This window comes from Paroedura picta, chromosome 1 (assembly GCF_049243985.1).
Source record: "Paroedura picta isolate Pp20150507F chromosome 1, Ppicta_v3.0, whole genome shotgun sequence".
NCBI lineage: Eukaryota > Metazoa > Chordata > Lepidosauria > Squamata > Gekkonidae > Paroedura > Paroedura picta.
The window spans coordinates 6,199,816-6,217,769 of NC_135369.1; the positions used below are offsets into that span (position 1 = coordinate 6,199,816).

At 53.1% G+C, this 17,954-nt stretch overlaps 1 protein-coding gene across 1 annotated transcript in view; it reads right to left on the bottom strand.

The window, feature by feature from the left end:
* Positions 1-17,954, bottom strand: part of LOC143839502 (uncharacterized) — a 266,540-nt gene that overhangs the window by 223,098 nt on the left and 25,488 nt on the right. The window lies entirely within an intron of this gene.

The window sequence follows — 17,954 nt, forward strand, 5'->3', positions numbered from 1 at the left end:
GGGAGAACAGCTCCCAGAGAACTGGAACGGGCCCAAGCTCACCCAGCTGGCTGCCCGTGGAGGAGGAGTGGGGAATCAAACCCAGCTCACCGGATTACAGTGCACCAAGCGGGTGGAAGGCAGGTCCAGATGAAGGGACGGCACAAGCTAACCAGGTGGGATGACCAAAAAGGATGGCGGCTCAGAGGGCCACATGGACTTGGGTCCTCGGTTTGGGGGGGCTGTGGGAATTGTGCCTGCCTTCCCCCATTCCCCCTTTCAGGAGCCACACCTGGATTGTCCTTTTTAAAATTTGCGAGCGGTGCCATTCGTGTCCCATTCATCTTTAGAGAGAGAGAGAGAGAGAGAGAGAGGGAAGACCCCCAGCCACGTTAGATGGCAGAGGGGAAATTCGAACCCGGGACTCCTGGATCTTCCAACAACTAAACCACACTGACTCCCTATTGTACAAATGCCACATAGGCAAGTACAGGCCTAAAGAACAGCTGCCATCTAAGATGCCTGAGAAAAAAACCTAGGGTTAAATCCACGGGTTCAAAGTCACGGACGCTGAGATTTCATTCCAGCTCTTCGTTGACCCCAGCTCTAAGGTACAACTGAGCTCACACCAAAGTGGGACACACAGCCCTCCCCGAAAACACCCAGACGTACAACATCCTGCTGGGGCACGCCGTTGGTCAGTTTCATTTTTAAGCTGGCTGGATCCGGCCCGTGTAAGCCAATTAGAATTGCAGGGTTACAATCCGGCCTCAGATCTCAAGCTCCAGTCCCTGGCAGGTCAACATACACAACAGATAATGCTTCGGGATGCCAACCCCCAGTTGGGACCTGGGGATCCCTGGAGTTTTAGCTCAACTCTAGCTCCCCTGGAGAAAAGGGCCACTTCGGAGGGGGGACTCCCTAACCTTATACTTTGCTGAGGTCCTTCCCTGCCCTGAATTCTGCCCAGTCCCGGTGATTCCCCACTCTTACTTCACATGCAGCCAGCTGGGTGACCTTGGGCTAGTCACATTTCTCTCAGAGCTCTCTCAGCCACACCAACTTCGCAGGGCATCCATTGTGGGGAGAATAAGGGTAGATGGTTGTGACCCCTTTGGGACATGTAAGGCCAGCTGGGTGACCTTGGGCCAGTCTCAGTTCTCTCAGAACTCTCAGCCTCACCTATCTCACAGGGTCACTGTTGTGGGAAGACAGGTGATTGTAAGCCACTCTGGGACACCCGAGGCCAGCTAGGTGACCTTGGCCTGGTCACAGTTCTCTCAGAGCTTTCTCAGTCTCACGTGTCTCACAGAGTCACTTTGTGGGAAGAACGGTGATTGAAAGCTGCTTTGGGACACCCGAGGCCAGCTGGGTGACCTTGGCCTGGTCACAGTTCTCTCAGAGCTTTCACGTGTCTCACAGAGTCACTTTGGGACACCCGAGGCCAGCTGGGTGACCTTGGCCTGGTCACAGTTCTCTCAGAGCTTTCACGTGTCTCACAGAGTCACTTTGGGACACCCGAGGCCAGCTGGGTGACCTTGGCCTGGTCACAGTTCTCTCAGAGCTTTCACGTGTCTCACAGAGTCACTTTGGGACACCCGAGGCCAGTTGGGTGACCTTGGCCTGGTCACAGTTCTCTCAGAGCTTTCACGTGTCTCACAGAGTCACTTTGGGACACCCAAGGCCAGTTGGGTGACCTTGGCCTGGTCACAGTTCTCTCAGAGCTTTCACGTGTCTCGCAGAGTCACTTTGGGACACCCGAGGCCAGTTGGGTGACCTTGGGCTAGTCACAGTTCTCTCAGAGCTTTCTCAGCCCCACCGGCCTGACAGGGTATCTATTGTGGGGAAGGTGATTGGAAGCCGCTCTGAGACTCCCTCGGGTTGTAAAAAGTGGGGTACAAAAAAACCAGCTATTTTTCTTCTGAGAAAAGCCCTCCCTTCCCCCCTTATTTAAAAAAAATATTTGGCATGGGCCAGGAACAGGGCTGGAGCATGCAGTGGTACCCGCAGGCTCCATGTTGGGGAAGCCCTAGTTAGCAAGCAGTGTGGGGTTCTCATGTCACATGTAAATTCCAATAATGACAGCTGGATCTCGGGGTGCAGGATGCTAATAGCTAATTATACGCGTCTCCTCCTCCCTGAGTATCGACACATTTCTTGGATCGGATTGGGAATTCTCTCTTGGGTGTGGAAGAAACCTCGAATGCCGATCTGGGGTAGACGCAACCCTCTTTGTGCCAAGGGTGCTTGCTTTTCCCCCCTCCCGGACATTTCACTGTTTCTTTTTCCAGCCCTGAGAAGATCATGCTCTCCTTTGTGTTGGGATCTCATGACCCTTGGCTGGTTTTTGGCTTTTCTGCTATCTTTGCCCAGCTGATAGCACCGGGAGGCAACGTTTTAAAAGTACAGCTATTGTATGCAGATCCTGGCTGACTTCTCATTTTTTCCTGCCCCTGTTTTTTGAGCCATGGGGGAAAGGCGTGGGGGTCGGGCTGAAAAAGGCATTGTTTTCCTTGGCTGATTCTGCACTTACGGTGTTTTTTCCATTGTGGATCCTGTTGGATTCAGATTGATTGGAATTCGGGTCTTTCTCTATCCCTCCCTCTCCCTCAATTGAAACAGAAAGTGTTCTGCACTTGACAGGGGAAGCTCAGAGTGGGGAGGGGAGCCAAGTGCAGCAAGAGGATCTTTCTTTTTATTTTTCTTGAACTGGGGGGGGGGAGGATTGGAGACAGCAGAGGAGGGGGAATAAAGCCAAGAAGAAAATCTCTCCTGAAAAAAGTTAGGGTTTCTGGAGCGCAGCCCCTTTAAAACAAGCCTTCCAACTGGGAACCAGGAAGTCTTTGAACTGATGCCCTGGCCAATCATGGAAGACTGCTTTGCTGTGAGACAAGGGAGTTAATTCGCGAAAAGCAGAAATCTGCACACTTACTGACGGCAATTTTTTCAAATATCGAGGCTTATATTCACTTCTGGATATCGCGGGGGAAAGGTAGGGTCACTCCGGATCAATCATGCATGTTGCAGAAGGAAAATTTAAAGCGCCCAATATCAAAATGGAAATCGAATTCAGTGTAGATGGGAGGGCTTCATTCGAACTGGGAGTGGGTAAAAAGCCCCCTGCAGACTACACCCTTGTCGTGGAATTCCCTGCTGCAAGAACTGGTGGCGGCTACAAGAACAGGCAGCTTCAAGAGTGGATTGGGGAAATACAGGGAGCAAGGGGCTATGTGTGGCTCTTAGCCACAGGATATCGAAGGAACTCTCTGTCTGTGGCAGGGGTGCTCTGTCTTGGTGCTTGGGGGGGGGGGCAAAAGCAGGAGGGCTTCTGGCCCTGAAGGTGGACCTCCTGATAGCCCCTGGGATACACGTAAAAGTCATTTCAAAAGCTGGAGCCTCTTTGCAAGGGCACCAGTTCACAGTGAGTGTTGTGAGTGTCCTGCATAGTGCAGGGGGTTGGACTAGATGACCCAGGAGGTCCCTTCCAACTCTAGGATTCTATGATTCTAAATTCCGTCTAAACCTCCGGAAGAAGTTCCTGACAGTCAGAGCGGTTCCTCAGTGGAACAGGCTTCCTCGGGAGGTGGTGGGTTCTCTATCTTTGGAGATTTTTAAACAGAGGCTAGATGGCCATCTGACAGAGGCTGATTCTGGGAAGGCTCGAGGGGGTGGCAGGTGACAGTGGATGAGCAAGAAATTTGTGAGCGTCCTGCATAGTGCAGGGGGTTGGACTAGATGGCCCTGGAGGTCCCTTCCAGCTCTATGTTTTTATGACTCAGTGCTGATCAAGCTGGTAAACAGCCCAGGAGGTCGTGCCTCTCTGAAGTCCTACATAGCTGGCCGCCATCCTCCAGGTGAGGCCTGGAGATCTCCAGAAGATTTTTCAACCAAAATTTTTCTTTTGGCTCTCAGAGGACAATGCGTGTATGAAATCCTCAGCAGGCCGTTTTGGCGCTATTTCCCCCCACCCCCTAATTTCAGAGCGAGTTCTTCCATCCCTGAGGAGTGTAGCATATATCCCCTCCCTACCTCTGCATCTGTATTTGCATCGTAGTGCCTTAGTTATGGGAATTAAATCTTTTGTGCTAGTTACTGGAAGAAGTGAAAATCTGCAGGGAATTGCGTGGGACTGGGGAGTACCTTGGAAACCCCCTCACTGTCCTAATCCCCCCCTTCTAAGATTCTCTAGTGGACACATGAGGCTGCCTGTTGAGTCAGACCAACGGCCGTTCACTGTCGGTATTGTCGACTCAGACTGGCAGCAGCTACTCAGGGTCTCCGTTAGAGCAGGGGTAGTCAACCTGTGGTCCTCCAGATGTCCATGGACTACAATTCCCATGAGCCCCTGCCAGCAAACGCTGGCAGGGGCTCATGGGGATTGTAGTCCATGAACATCTGGAGGACCACAGGTTGACTGCCGCTGCATTAAAGGCTTTTCACTTGGTTAGCTGTCTGGTCCTTTATAACTGGAGCTGCCGGGGATTGAACCTGGGGACCTTCTGCGTGTCAAGCAGACGCCCTGCCATTGAGCCGCAGCCCCTTCCCTACGAAGGCCAATCTCACAGTCTCGCCCTGGCTTCTCTGCCCTTTTGGTTTAGAACTTTGCACTGCAAAGGATTCCTCGGGAGGTGGTGGATTCTGCAACTTTTGAGAAACCCTTGAAACATTCTTCAGGTTTCGGGAAACCCCAGAAGTGGCGCCATCATGCAGAACATGGTTGGGAAGCAGAGCTGTAGACACGCCCACCTGGGGCCCCTCCCCTTCCCTCCCCCTCCAGGCCCATCATTGGCCATTTGGGGAGGGGAGGGCGGGTCAACATGACCATATACGGTCATATCACCCAATAAATATTTAACTCAGTGGTTCTCAACCTGGGGGTCAGGAACCCTTTCACAGGGGTTGTGGCAGGGCAAGCAGCTTGGCCGGGGCAGGGGCCCCATCTACACAACAGCCTTGCGGGGTAGATCGAGAGAGAGCGTTTGTTTGTCTGGAGCAGCGGAAAAGAGCGAGGTCGGCATGGTGGGACAAGAGGCAGAGCTGAACTGAGAAACCCTGGAAGAAAACCAATTCATATACAATCATGAACAATGGATCTTCGTGCCATTGGCCAGTTTCGGTTTAATTTCTGCGAAAGAACCCTTCCCTAATTTTATGGCTGGGGGGTCACCACAACATGAGGAACTGGATTAAAGGGTCTTGGCATTAGGAAGGTGGAGAATCACTGGTTTAACCAATTATAAAAAAATTATACAAAATTAGTTCTCCCACTCATTTGGGAAAGCCTCCTGGGGCCATAAAAAAACCCCAGGGTTTCACAGAACCTTGTTTGAGGAAGCCTGCTCTAAACCAATCTGGCATCCAATCGCCTGCAACCCTGGACCGTTCTTCTGTTTAGGATTGCCTATATCAGTTATCAGTTAAGTGTCCCAGGAGCTGAGATCACTAATAAAGAGCTGAAAGATACCCACGGATTTAACGTACGGCTTCTGTTCTCACCACCCCTCCTCAAAAACAAAGAAAGGGCTTTTCATGGGATCTTTAATGATTTATTCTTTCTGACGCATCAAAATTTCATGGAGTGAACGTACGGAACCCGTTTTGTATCTCTCCTGGGATTAGGCGATTTGCCAGATCTTGTGCTTTCACCGCCCCTGGAAGCTTTCCAGGGAGGGAAATTTATTTCAGTTCTCAGGGCAGAGAGCCGCTTACGGATCGTAAACCCAACAAGAGGAGCGGCTGCGTTTTCTTTGATTTCCCGGTCGGCTGCGTTCTCTTCCGCACGTCTGTAGATCTATATCGAGTATCTCTGTTTAAGGTATCTCCGTAGCAATAGGCACGGCGGAAAACCAACAGCTGATGCGGAAGAGGCTCGCTGCAGGGACTCCAGGATTTCCGCCTGTGAGTCACTTCCCCTTTTCACCTGTGGGCCAAGAGGCCAAGATCATGGGAACCTAGAGACCATCTAGTCCAACCCCCTGTTTAGTGCAGGATCAGCCTCAAGCATCCAGGAGAAGGATCTGTCCAGCCGCTGCTTGAAGACAGCCAGTGAGGGGGAGCTCCCCACCTCCTTAGGCAGCCCCTTCCACGGCTGAACTAGACTCCTAGAATCCTAGAGTGGGAAGGGGCCATGCAGGCCATCTAGCCCCACCCCCTGCTCAATGCAGGATCAGCCTCAAACATCCAGGAGAAGGATCTGTCCAGCCGCTGCTTGAAGACAGCCAGTGAGGGGGAGCTCCCCACCTCCTTAGGCAGCCCCTTCCACGGCTGAACTAGACTCCTAGAATCCTAGAGTGGGAAGGGGCCATGCAGGCCATCTAGCCCCACCCCCTGCTCAATGCAGGATCAGCCTCAAGCATCCAGGAGAAGGATCTGTCCAGCCGCTGCTTGAAGACAGCCAGTGAGGGGGAGCTCCCCACCTCCTTAGGCAGCCCCTTCCACTGCTGAACTAGACTCCTAGAATCCTAGAGTGGGAAGGGGCCATGCAGGCCATCTAGCCCCACCCCCTGCTCAATGCAGGATCAGCCTCCAGCATCCAGGAGAAGGATCTGTCCAGCCGCTGCTTGAAGACAGCCAGTGAGGGGGAGCTCCCCACCTCCTTAGGCAGCCCCTTCCACTGCTGAACTAGACTCCTAGAATCCTAGAGTGGGAAGGGGCCATGCAGGCCATCTAGCCCCACCCCCTGCTCAATGCAGGATCAGCCTCAAGCATCCAGGAGAAGGATCTGTCCAGCCGCTGCTTGAAGACAGCCAGTGAGGGGGAGCTCCCCACCTCCTTAGGCAGCCCCTTCCACTGCTGAACTAGACTCCTAGAATCCTAGAGTGGGAAGGGGCCATGCAGGCCATCTAGTCCCACCCCCTGCTCAGTGCAGGATCAGCCTCCAGCATCCAGGAGAAGGATCTGTCCAGCCGCTGCTTGAAGACGGCCAGTGAGGGGGAGCTCCCCACCTCCTCAGGCAGCCCCTTCCACTGCTGAACTACTCTGACTGTGAAAATGTCCATCCACCCACCCGATATCTAGCTGATATCCTTCTACACCTAGTTTAAACCCATGACTGTGGGTCCTTTCCTCTGCTGCACAGCCCTCCTCCAAGTGACAGCCTTTCAAATCCTTCAAGAGAACCCTCCTGTCCCCTCTCCACCTGCCCTTCTCCAGGCTGAACATTCCCAAGCCCCTCAACCTTTCCTCACAGGACTTGGTCCCCAGACCCAAGATCATTCTCTTTACTCTCCTTTGCACCCTCTCCATTTTTGTCCCCGTCCTTTCTGAACTGGGCCCCTCAGACAGGGCTCCAGGTGGGGTCTGACCAGTGGGAGATGCAGTGGGACGTTGGCATCCTGTGATTTTCGATGTGCCGCCTCTGTTGATACAGCCCAAGACTGCGTTGGCCTTCTTGACCACCTCAATCACACTGTCTGCTCATGTTCAGCTTGCAGTCCAAGATTGTGTTCGCACACTCTGCCACCCAGAAGTATATCTCCCATCCAGTCTGCGTGCTTCTCATTTATGTGACCCACATGTAGAACTCTCCACTTCTCCTCATTGAATTGCATCTTGTTCTCATTTGTCCACTTTTCCAGCATGTCCAGATCTCGTTGAACTTTTATCTCTTTTGATGTCTTTGCTACTCCTCCCAATTTGGTGTCAAATTCCAGAATTCTACGTTTTTCTATTCCATGTTTCTCTTTGCAGTCATTTCACCATTTTTTAACGTTCAGGGATGAGACACGTCTTCTGAGCCCTGAACTTCAATGGCAAAGTCCACATCTGGTTTCTTTTTTCTGGTTCCTTCATGTCTGCAATTTACATCGAGGAGGGCGAATGCGTCCGCAGGGAAGCATGTGCTCTTCAGCACCGGACAGGAATGCACAGACGCATAAATATCTCCAGAACTGCAATTGTGTGGGTGGTTCACGCAGCCAGTCAAGATTGCCATCTCTGCCTGTCATCCATCCTTAATGATTTGGGCTAGGTACGCAGGGACACGCGAGGCTCCCAAAAGAAATATGTTTCAAGGACTCAAGCTGATCAAATCTGCATCTACAAACTCCACCTGAACAAGTGATGTCAGCTAACTGGCCTTCCAGGGCTGATTCTGCACTTACTTTGTTTATTCTGTTGTGGATCCTGCTGAATTCAGATTGATTTGAACTCGGGTCTTCCTCTATCCCCCCCTCCAATTGAAACAGAAAAGTGTTCTGCACTTGATTGGGGAAGCTCAGAGTGGGGAGGGGAGCCAAGCACAGCATTCTTTCTTTCTTTCTTTCTTTCTTTCTTTCTTTCTTTCTTTCTTTCTTTCTTTCTTTCTTTCTTTCTTTCTTTCTTTCTTTCTTTCTTTCTTTCTTTCTCTCTTTCTCTCTTTCTCTCTCCCTCCCTCCCTCCCTCCCTCCCTCCCTCCCTCCTTCCTTCCTTCCTTCCTTCCTTCCTTCCTTCCTTCCTTCCTTCCTTCCTTCCTTTGGCTTCTGGAGCTTCTGCTGGGAGACATTACGGCTTGCCCTTTAAGGGAAGGCTTGCAACCTGGGAACGAGGAAGCCTTTGAACTGATGCCCTGGCCAATCAGGGCCTTTCTGCAGTGTTGGAGGCTCAAGGCAGCAAGTTAGTTCAGGAAAAGCAGAGAGCTGCACCTTTACTGATGGCGATTTTTCAAATATCGAGGGTTATATCCACTCCAGGTTATCGTGGGGGAAAGGTAGGGTCACTCTGGAACAATCGTGCTTGTTGCAGAGAAAAAATTTAAATCGCCCCAAATCAAAATGGAAATCGCATTCAGTGTAGATGGCAGGGACTGAATTGATCTGGGATTGGAATAAAAGCTCTGTGCAGATTCAGCCCAGTATGGCTGAGGGGAAAGAGTTCAGCTGAGCTAGCGTAAATGCGATTGCATAAGGAAGAATCGGAAGGACTTTTAAACAGTTCAGAATAGCGTAAGAGAAGGGGTCTCCAAAGACTGCTGGGGACCACAAATGACAGACCCCCCCAATAAGGTTACTTGTTTTATCCAAATGTTGGGCTTTTTCCACTGCCACAGGGAGAGGTGGAAGCTACAAGCATAGGCTACTTCAAGAGGGGATAGGAGAAACATCTGGAGCAGAGGGCCTTCAATGGATTGATGGAACATGCTATTTCAGACAGTGATGTTCTGTCTTCTTGGTGCTTGGGGGGCTGTGGTGGGAGGGCTTCTGGAGTTCTGGCCCTCCTGATGGCCCCTGGGCTTTGGCCACCATGTGACACAGAGCGTTAGACTGGACGGTCCTTTGGCTTGACCCAACAGGGCTTCTCTTATGTTCTTATATCTGGGGCAGGGATGCTCTGTCTTCTAGGTGCTTGGGGGGGGACTGCAGTGGGGGGGGGCTTTTTGAGTTTGGGACCTACTGGTGGACCACTGAGTGACACAGGGCGTTAGACTGGATGGGCTATTGGCCTGACCCAACATGGCTTCTCTTGTGATCTTCTTTGTTCTATGAATTCCTTCTCTTTGTCATCGAATCCTGACCATCGGAGCCTGCCCTTAATGATCGCCTTGCATGGCCCCATCAATGGGTCTTCCTCAATAAGGTTGAGGCCAAGCTAAGGAAGACCTGGGTCCCTCCGATAGAGCCCTCTAGAGGTCTTTCATATGCCAAACCATCTAGGCAGGGGGGTTGTGTTCTGGGTCTGGACTGGTGGGAGGGAATAGATGGGATTAGGCTGCTTATTAATGTAATAGGGGCCAACCCCGTTGCATTCAGGAATAAAATGGGCACTAGATTTGGGGGTGGAGGTGGAAGAACTCTGCGCATAGCCTCCCCCTCCCTGCAGGACGTGGAAAGCCTGAAGGCAGCTGTGAGGGAACTCACCGGCAGGGGCAGCTCTTACATGGCAGGGATCTGCAGCCTCCGAGCCTCGGTGGGAAGTGGAAGGAGGAGGGGGTGGCCAGATAGGGGACAGAAGGCGATTGGCAGGCCGCTGGACAGACAGGCAAGCCAGTTGGAGGAGGAGGTCCTCAGGGGTGGGAAAGCCACCCTGAGTGGATGTTAAGCATTGAGTGGCACTTAAGCCATAGATCTCTCCAGGATTCATCAGAAGGGCCAGTTTGGTATAGCGGTTAAGAGTAGCGGCTTCTGATCCACAGTACCAGATTGGATCCCCCGCTCCTCTGTATGCAGCCTGCTGGATGACCGTGCGCTTGTCACCGTTCTTGTAGAGCTGTTGTCGTAGAGCAGTTCTTTTAGAGCTCCCTCCCTCCCAGGGATTCCGTTGTGGGAAGAGGAAGAGGAAGGTGTTGGTCAGATGCTTTGAGGCTCCTTTGGGTGGCGAAAAGCAGGGTGTAAAACAATCTAGCTTTCTTCCTGAGCAGGGCACTCCGTAACACGATGTCCTGGACTCCGACCCTCAATGTCCAACCCAATGAGCACGTAGAGCGGAAAAGCGCCTTCCGAGACAGGGCGAAACGCCCCGCCGATCACCTCTTGCGCAAAAACGGCCCTCGAAAGCACGGAGTCACTTCGAGCTGGCAGGAATTTTGGGCGGGCTTTGCCAGGTGTGGCAGCGCCATTGTCCCCGGCCGGGCGTTGGCAGGCAGGCGGATTTGGGAAGAAAGGAGTGCTCTCTCTGCTGCGATGAGGACGTTCCGATTCTGTCTCGCCCGCTAATCCCGTTGCTGGCGTAAAAGAGGGAGGCTCCTGGGTAGCCCACCTACCAGGCCCGGCGAGAAACTGCCTCGGCTTGTTCTGCCGGATCGTTCGGGGCTCAGTTGACGTGGGAGGAACATGCGGCATCCGGCCTGCTCAGGAAGGAGGGTTTTCAGACCGGAGGGAGGACTCGATGTGCGGGATTTTGTTCAGTGACGCTCGTTTGGCGCGATTGATTTCTTGCGTTGGCATCCGGCCGTTCCTCCCGGGAGACCAGGGCTGAGTCTGCACGGAGCCAGTTGGGTGTCATGGTTAGGAGTGCGGACTTCTAATCTGGCGAGCCAGGTTCGATTCTGCGCTCCCCCCCATGCAGCCAGCTGGGTGACCTTGGGCTCACCATGGCACTGATAAAATTGTTCTGACTGGGCAGTGATATCAGGGCTCTCTCAGCCTCACCCACCCCACAGGGTGTCTGTTGTGGGGAGAGGAATGGGAAGGCGACTGTAAGCCGCTTTGAGCCTCCTTCGGGTAGGGGAAAGTGGCATATAAAAACCAACTCTTCTTCTTCTTCAGTAATCGCAGGGCTCTCTCAGCCTCACCCACCCCATAGGGTGTCGGTTGTGGGGAGAGGAAAGGGAAGGCGAATGGAAGCCCCTTTGAGCCTCCTTCGGGTAGAGAAAAGCAGCATATAAGAACCAACTCTTTTTCTTCTTCCATAATCTCAGGGCTCTCTCAGCCTCCTCTCCCTCACAGGGTGTCCGTTGTGGAGAGAGGAAAGGGAAGGCGAATGTAAGCCGCTTTGAGCCTCCTTCGGGTAGAGAAAAGCGGCATCTAACAACCAACTCTTCTTCTTCTTCAGTAATCTCAGGGCTCTCTCAGCCTCACCCACCTCACAGGGTGTCTGTTGTGGGGAAAGGAAAGGGAAGGCGAATGTAAGCCACTTTGAGACTCCTTCAGGTAGAGAAAAGTGGCATATAAGAACCAACTCTTCTTCTTCTTCTTCTTCTTCTTCTTCTTCTTCTTCTTCAGTAATCTCAGGGCTCTCTCAGCCTCACCCACCTCACAGGGTGTCTGTTGTGGGGAGAGGAAAGGGAAGGCGAATGTAGGCCGCTTTGAGACTCCTTCGGGTAGAGAAAAGCAGCCTAGAACCAACTCTTCTTCTTCTTTTATTCCAATCCCAGATCGATTCAGTCCCTGCTGTCTACACTCAAATGCAATTTCCATGTTGATTTTCCTTTGTTGTTGTTGTTAGGTGCGAAGTCGTGTCCGACCCATCGGGACCCCATGGACAATGATCCTCCAGGCCTTCCTGTCTACCATTCCCCGGAGTCCGTTTGATTTTCCTATTGAAGTCAAATTCCCCAAAATTTCATACGCGTTTCGCCCAGGAGCTTCTCAAGAATGGCTGCAAGAAGAAATACGTAGGGAATTTCCGGAAATGTAAACGGGCCAGAAAATATTTTCACACCCGATTTTGCACCTTCGGCATTGGCTTTATTTTTTTCAATTTATATTGCCCTGCAGCTTTTGTGGCCGAGTCACGATTGGAATTCAGGACTCCCGGCCTGACTGTAGCCACCGTAACAAGCCGACCCTTAAGCGGTACATGACCGAGGTGTGTTTGTGATACGTGCATACTTGCTATGCAGTGGTTTTCTTTGGCTGGGGAGGGGAACGCAAGATTTGCATATGCTCTGGTGGCTGTGTGGTTTTGCATGTTCTGCTGCAGAGGAAGCAGGCGGGCCCTGGAAAAAAAGACAGTTGCTCTGTAGGCATTTCCTTCCTCATGAGCCGAACCACTTCCCCTCACTGTGTGCGTTTCCATGACTGAATGAAGCAATCGGGCCTCGTACTTGGTATAGCCCTCTGAGGAAGAAACCACTTCAGATCTGCAGGGCAGGGGGAGATGGCCCCTTGGGACACAGTGGACTAGGGATGCCAGTCCCCAGGTAGGACCTGGAGATCCCCTGAAATTGGCACCTCGTCTCCAGACGGAGGAAGAGCGCTCGCACTCAAAAGCTCACGCCTTTTCCAGTAATATCAGGGCTCTTTTAGCTTCCCTCACAGGGTGTCTGTTGTGGGGAGAGGAAAGGGAAGGTGACTGTAAGCTGCTTTGAGAGTCCTTTGGGTAGAGAAAAGCGACATATAAGAACCAACTCTTCTTCTTCTTCTTCTTCTTCTTCTCCTTCTCCTTCTCCTTCTCCTTCTCCTTCTTCTTCTTCTTCGAGATGTCTCAGGACAGGCCCAAAGGAAAGCTTAAGTCTTGGTGCAACACATTGAACACTGCAAAAAGGCCCACCGAGGCAGGGCTGTGTTGTCAGACTCCGCCAGCCCCGGGCCCCGCTTCCTGGGGGCAAACTGTTCTTTCCATGCCCCCTCCTGCTTTTCCTCCCAAGGGCTGGGCCATGCAACTCACAGGCCTGGCACCGTGCCCCCAAGGGGGCAGGACTGCTCTTTGGCTCCACGTCCCGACAGCAGCAGGAAGAATCGGCTCCCCCCCTGGACACAAACTCACCAGTTACGGGTGCCAGCCTCCAGGCGGGACCTGGAGATCCCCCGGAATTCCAGCTCACCTCCAGACTGCAGAGATCGGTTCCCCTGAAGGAAAGAGCTGCTTTGGAGTGTGACTTTTCTGGATTTGGATCCCTGTTCTCCCCAGGCCAGAGAGCCCCCCACCCCCCCGAAGCAGCCCTTTTCCCCCAGGGGATCTGATCTCTGCAGCCTGGAGAGATGTGGGCCTTCCTGCACCGTTCAATGTGTTGTACCAAGACTTATGCTTCCCTTTGGGCCTGAGATGTCTCATTGACCACACCCGGAGTCCTGTGTGCAGTTCTGGAGGCCTCACTTCAAGAAGGACGTAGATAAAATTGAAAGGGTACAGAGGAGAGCGACGAGGATGATCTGGGGCCGAGGGACCAAGCCCTATGAAGATAGGTTGAGGGACTTGGGAATGTTCAGCCTGGAGAAAAGGAGGTTGAGAGGGGACATGATAGCCCTCTTTAAGCATTTTAAAGGTTGTCACTTGGAGGAGGGCAGGATGCTGTTTCTGTTGGCTGCAGAGGAGAGGACACGCAGTAATGGGTTTAAACTACAAGTACAACGATGTAGGCTAGATATCAGGAAAAAGTTTTTCACAGTCAGAGTAGTTCAGCAGTGGAATAGGCTGCCTAAGGAGGCGGTGAGCTCCCCCTCACTGGCAGTCTTCAAGCAAAGGTTGGATACACACTTTTCCTGGATGCTTGAGGATGCTTAGGGCTGATCCTGCATTGAGCAGGGGGCTGGACTAGATGGCCTCTATGGCCCCTTCCAACTCTATGATTCTATGATTCTATATATTTCTGGGGGATCCCCAGGCCCTCCCTGGATGCCAGCATCCGTAGTTGGCAACCTTACAGAAATCAGCTCTCCAGGTTGCTTCAGAGAGAGAGAGAGAGAGAGAGGGAGAGAGAGAGATCCTATTTCTGCTATCCTCACCTTGCCTCTCTCGCACATGCTGGCTTTAGCAAAACAAGGCATGATGCTCCCTTGGGCTTTGCTGAGCACTGCCCACAGTTGCTGGATCCCTCCCTGCCTGCTGGAGGGGACTGAGGGGCTTGGGTTGCCAGCTCCAGGTTGGGAGATTCCTGGAGATTTGGGCGGTGGAGCCTGGAGAGTGCAGGGACCTTGGTGGGTGCAATTCCACAGTGTCCACCCTCCCAAGTAGCCGTTCTCTCCAGGGGATCTGATCTCTGCAGTCTGGAGAGGAGCTGGAATTCCAGGGGATCCCCAGGCCCCACCTGGAGGCTGGCATCCCTCAGCCCCCCTCCCAAGCAGCCCTCTTCTCCAGGGGAACTGATCTCTGCAGTCTGGAGAGGAGCTGGAATTCCAGGGGATCCCCAGGCCCCACCTGGAGGCTGGCATCCCTCAGCCCCCCTCCCAAGCAGCCCTCTTCTCCAGGGGAACTGATCTCTGCAGTCTGGAGAGGAGCTGGAATTCCAGGGGATCCCCAGGCCCCACCTGGAGGCTGGCATCCCTCAGCCCCCCTCCCAAGCAGCCCTTTTCTCCAGGGGAACTGATCTCTGCAGTCTGGAGAGGAGCTGGAATTCCAGGGGATCCCCAGGCCCCACCTGGAGGCTGGCATCCCTCAGCCCCCCTCCCAAGCAGCCCTTTCCTCCAGGGGATCTGATCTCTGCAGTCTGGAGAGGAGCTGGAATTCCAGGGGATCTCCAGGTCCCACCTGGAGGATGGCATCCCTGTGTCCCCCCTCCCAAGCAGCCCTTTCCTCCAGGGGAACTGATCTCTGCAGTCTGGAGAGGAGCTGTCATTCCAGGGGATCCCCAGGCCCCACCTGGAGGCTGGCATCCCTCAGCCCCCCTCCCAAGCAGCCCTCTTCTCCAGGGGAACTGATCTCTGCAGTCTGGAGAGGAGCTGGAATTCCAGGGGATCCCCAGGCCCCACCTGGAGGCTGGCATCCCTCAGCCCCCCTCCCAAGCAGCCCTTTCCTCCTGGGGATCTGATCTCTGCAGTCTGGAGAGGAGCTGGAATTCCAGGGGATCTCCAGGTCCCACCTGGAGGATGGCATCCCTGTGTCCCCCCTCCCAAGCAGCCCTTTCCTCCAGGGGAACTGATCTCTGCAGTCTGGAGAGGAGCTGGAATTCCAGGGGATCCCCAGGCCCCACCTGGAGGCTGGCATCCCTCAGCCCCCCTCCCAAGCAGCCCTCTTCTCCAGGGGAACTGATCTCTGCAGTCTGGAGAGGAGCTGGAATTCCAGGGGATCCCCAGGCCCCACCTGGAGGCTGGCATCCCTCAGCCCCCCTCCCAAGCAGCCCTCTTCTCCAGGGGAACTGATCTCTGCAGTCTGGAGAGGAGCTGGAATTCCAGGGGATCCCCAGGCCCCACCTGGAGGCTGGCATCCCTCAGCCCCCCTCCCAAGCAGCCCTTTTCTCCAGGGGAACTGATCTCTGCAGTCTGGAGAGGAGCTGGAATTCCAGGGGATCCCCAGGCCCCACCTGGAGGCTGGCATCCCTCAGCCCCCCTCCCAAGCAGCCCTTTCCTCCAGGGGATCTGATCTCTGCAGTCTGGAGAGGAGCTGGAATTCCAGGGGATCTCCAGGTCCCACCTAGAGGCTGGCATCCCTACGGGGATGTGGGGTGGGTAAGATTACCCGCTCCTGGTTGAGGAATTCCCGGGGATTTGGGGATGGATCTTGAGGACAAGGACCTCAGTTGGGTGCAGTGCAAAAGAGTCCCCCCTCCCAGGCAGCCCTTTTCCCCAGGGGAAACTGATCTCTGCAGACTGGAGAAAGCTGCAATTTTGGGAGACCCTCCACATCCCTCCCAGAGGCTTGGCTGCTCCGCAGGGCCGTCTGAGGCCAAATCCTCCCTATCTCAGGCTTGCGTCCAACTTTTCCATTATCCAAAGAATGCTGGAAGAGATCACACTTAACCATTGGGGCGTGCCTGTCTCTGCTTCCCCCGGTGACTCCTGGGAAATGTAGTTTGCAAGAACTCTGTTGGGGGAGACCCCAGGATGAGTTCCCTGCCTGGAAGAGCTTGGATTTGGAGGCCCTGCAGTGCCCCCTGGTGGCTGACCTGCGCATTCCCCGCTGCCTCCCATTGGCCAGGATGGAAGTTGTCCAACGCAACAAACGTGTGTTTGTGTGTTTGTGTGTGTGAAAACCTTTCAGACTCATGGTGACCTTGTGAACTTGCGTTCGCCCAAACTTCATATCCTCAACAGCCTTGCTGAGGTCTCCCCCACCAAATCCACTGAATCTCATATCGAGAGCCAGCTTGGTGTAGTAGTTAAGAGCACGTCGGGTGGCTTCTAATCTGGTGAACTGGGCTCGACTCCCCACCCCTCCTCCTCCACCTGCAGCCAGCTGGGTAACCCGTTGTAATCTGGCTCGCCGGTTCGATTCTGCACTCCCCCACATGCAGCCAGCTGGGTGACCTTGGGCTAGTCACAGTATTGATAAAACTGTTCTGACTGAGCAGGAATATCTGGGCTCTCTCAGCCTCACCTCCCTCACAGGGTGTCTGTTGTGGGGAGAGGAAAGGGAAAGTGAATGTAAGCCACTTTGAGATTCCTTCGGGTAGGGAAAAGCGGCATATAAGAACCAACTCTTCTTCTTCTTCTTCTTCTTCTTCTTCTTCTTCTTCTTCTTCTTCTTCTTCTTCTTCTTCTTCTTCTTCTTCTTTTCCCACTGCCTCCCCCTTTCCCTAATGTTATGGACTTTTCCAGGGACTCTGGTCTTCTTATCGAATGGCCAAAGCACAAGAGCTTCAGCTGAGTATTTGGGGGGTAATCCATATTTGACTTTAACCTGTCAAATCACTTCTCATTTATGGCGACCCGGTGAAGGAAAAGCCCTCCCAAACGTCCTATTCTTAACACAGACGTGTGGTCAGACTTAATCAGATGGGCTCACCTTAAAAAGCACCTGGTGCTGCGGAGGAGAGAGAAGGAAAGTTCAATTTTCCTCCCCTTCCCCTGGGCAGGGAATCCTTTTACTCATTGCCCCTCTGAGTGATGGCTGGGGAAGTTTTTAGAAGGACAATGGCAGTTGTAGTATTCCGTAAGCAAACAAACAAACCAGAAGTGGAGCAGGGCTGCTCTAGGAATTGCTGGAAACTCTATGGTTTTACCATAAACTTTCCGGTGATTCCTAGAGTTACCCAATATCACTTCCTTTTTTGGACTGGAATTGAAGGGAGGCTGCAGCTGGCATTGGGCCCCCCTTATAGCCCCACCCCCAGCTGGTCTCCAAGCAGTATCTCCCCCCCCCACCCCCGCACTTTTTTGGCTCTGCACCCTTTGATTTTCCTGAACCTTCACAAACTTCACATCGGACCCTGAGAGGCGACAAGCCCGCCCACCTCTGTGACTGAGTTTCTACACAACTTCTACACATCAATTGGGTGGACATCTCCTGGGATTTTGACTGACCTCAGGGCCCGAATCCTGCAGAAATGAGGGCTACCTCGTTTCTATACAAGAGAGTTTTTCTGTTCAAGCCATCGGGTTACACTTAACAAAAACGCTTGGAGAAATGTTTAAGGACTCTGGTCTGCACTGCTGTGAGTAGCTTATTTGTAAATAGGATCCGGTCACGGAATTTCTGGTTTTGAAAATCCCTGGAGATTTTTGGGGCGGAGCCTGGAGAGGGCGGGGTTTGGGGAGGATCTAATGCTCACCGCCCAGAGCCATAAGAATCCAAATAAAGAAAATAAATGAATAAATTAAATAAATAAATATGGTGCCCATACTCAGAGGCCGCCATTTTCTCCAGGGGGAACTGACCGCCGTTGTTTGGAGAGTAGTGGAAACAGCAGGTCTCCAGGTGCCGCCTGGAGGTTGGGAACCCTCTTGAATGCCCCCTATTGTCAC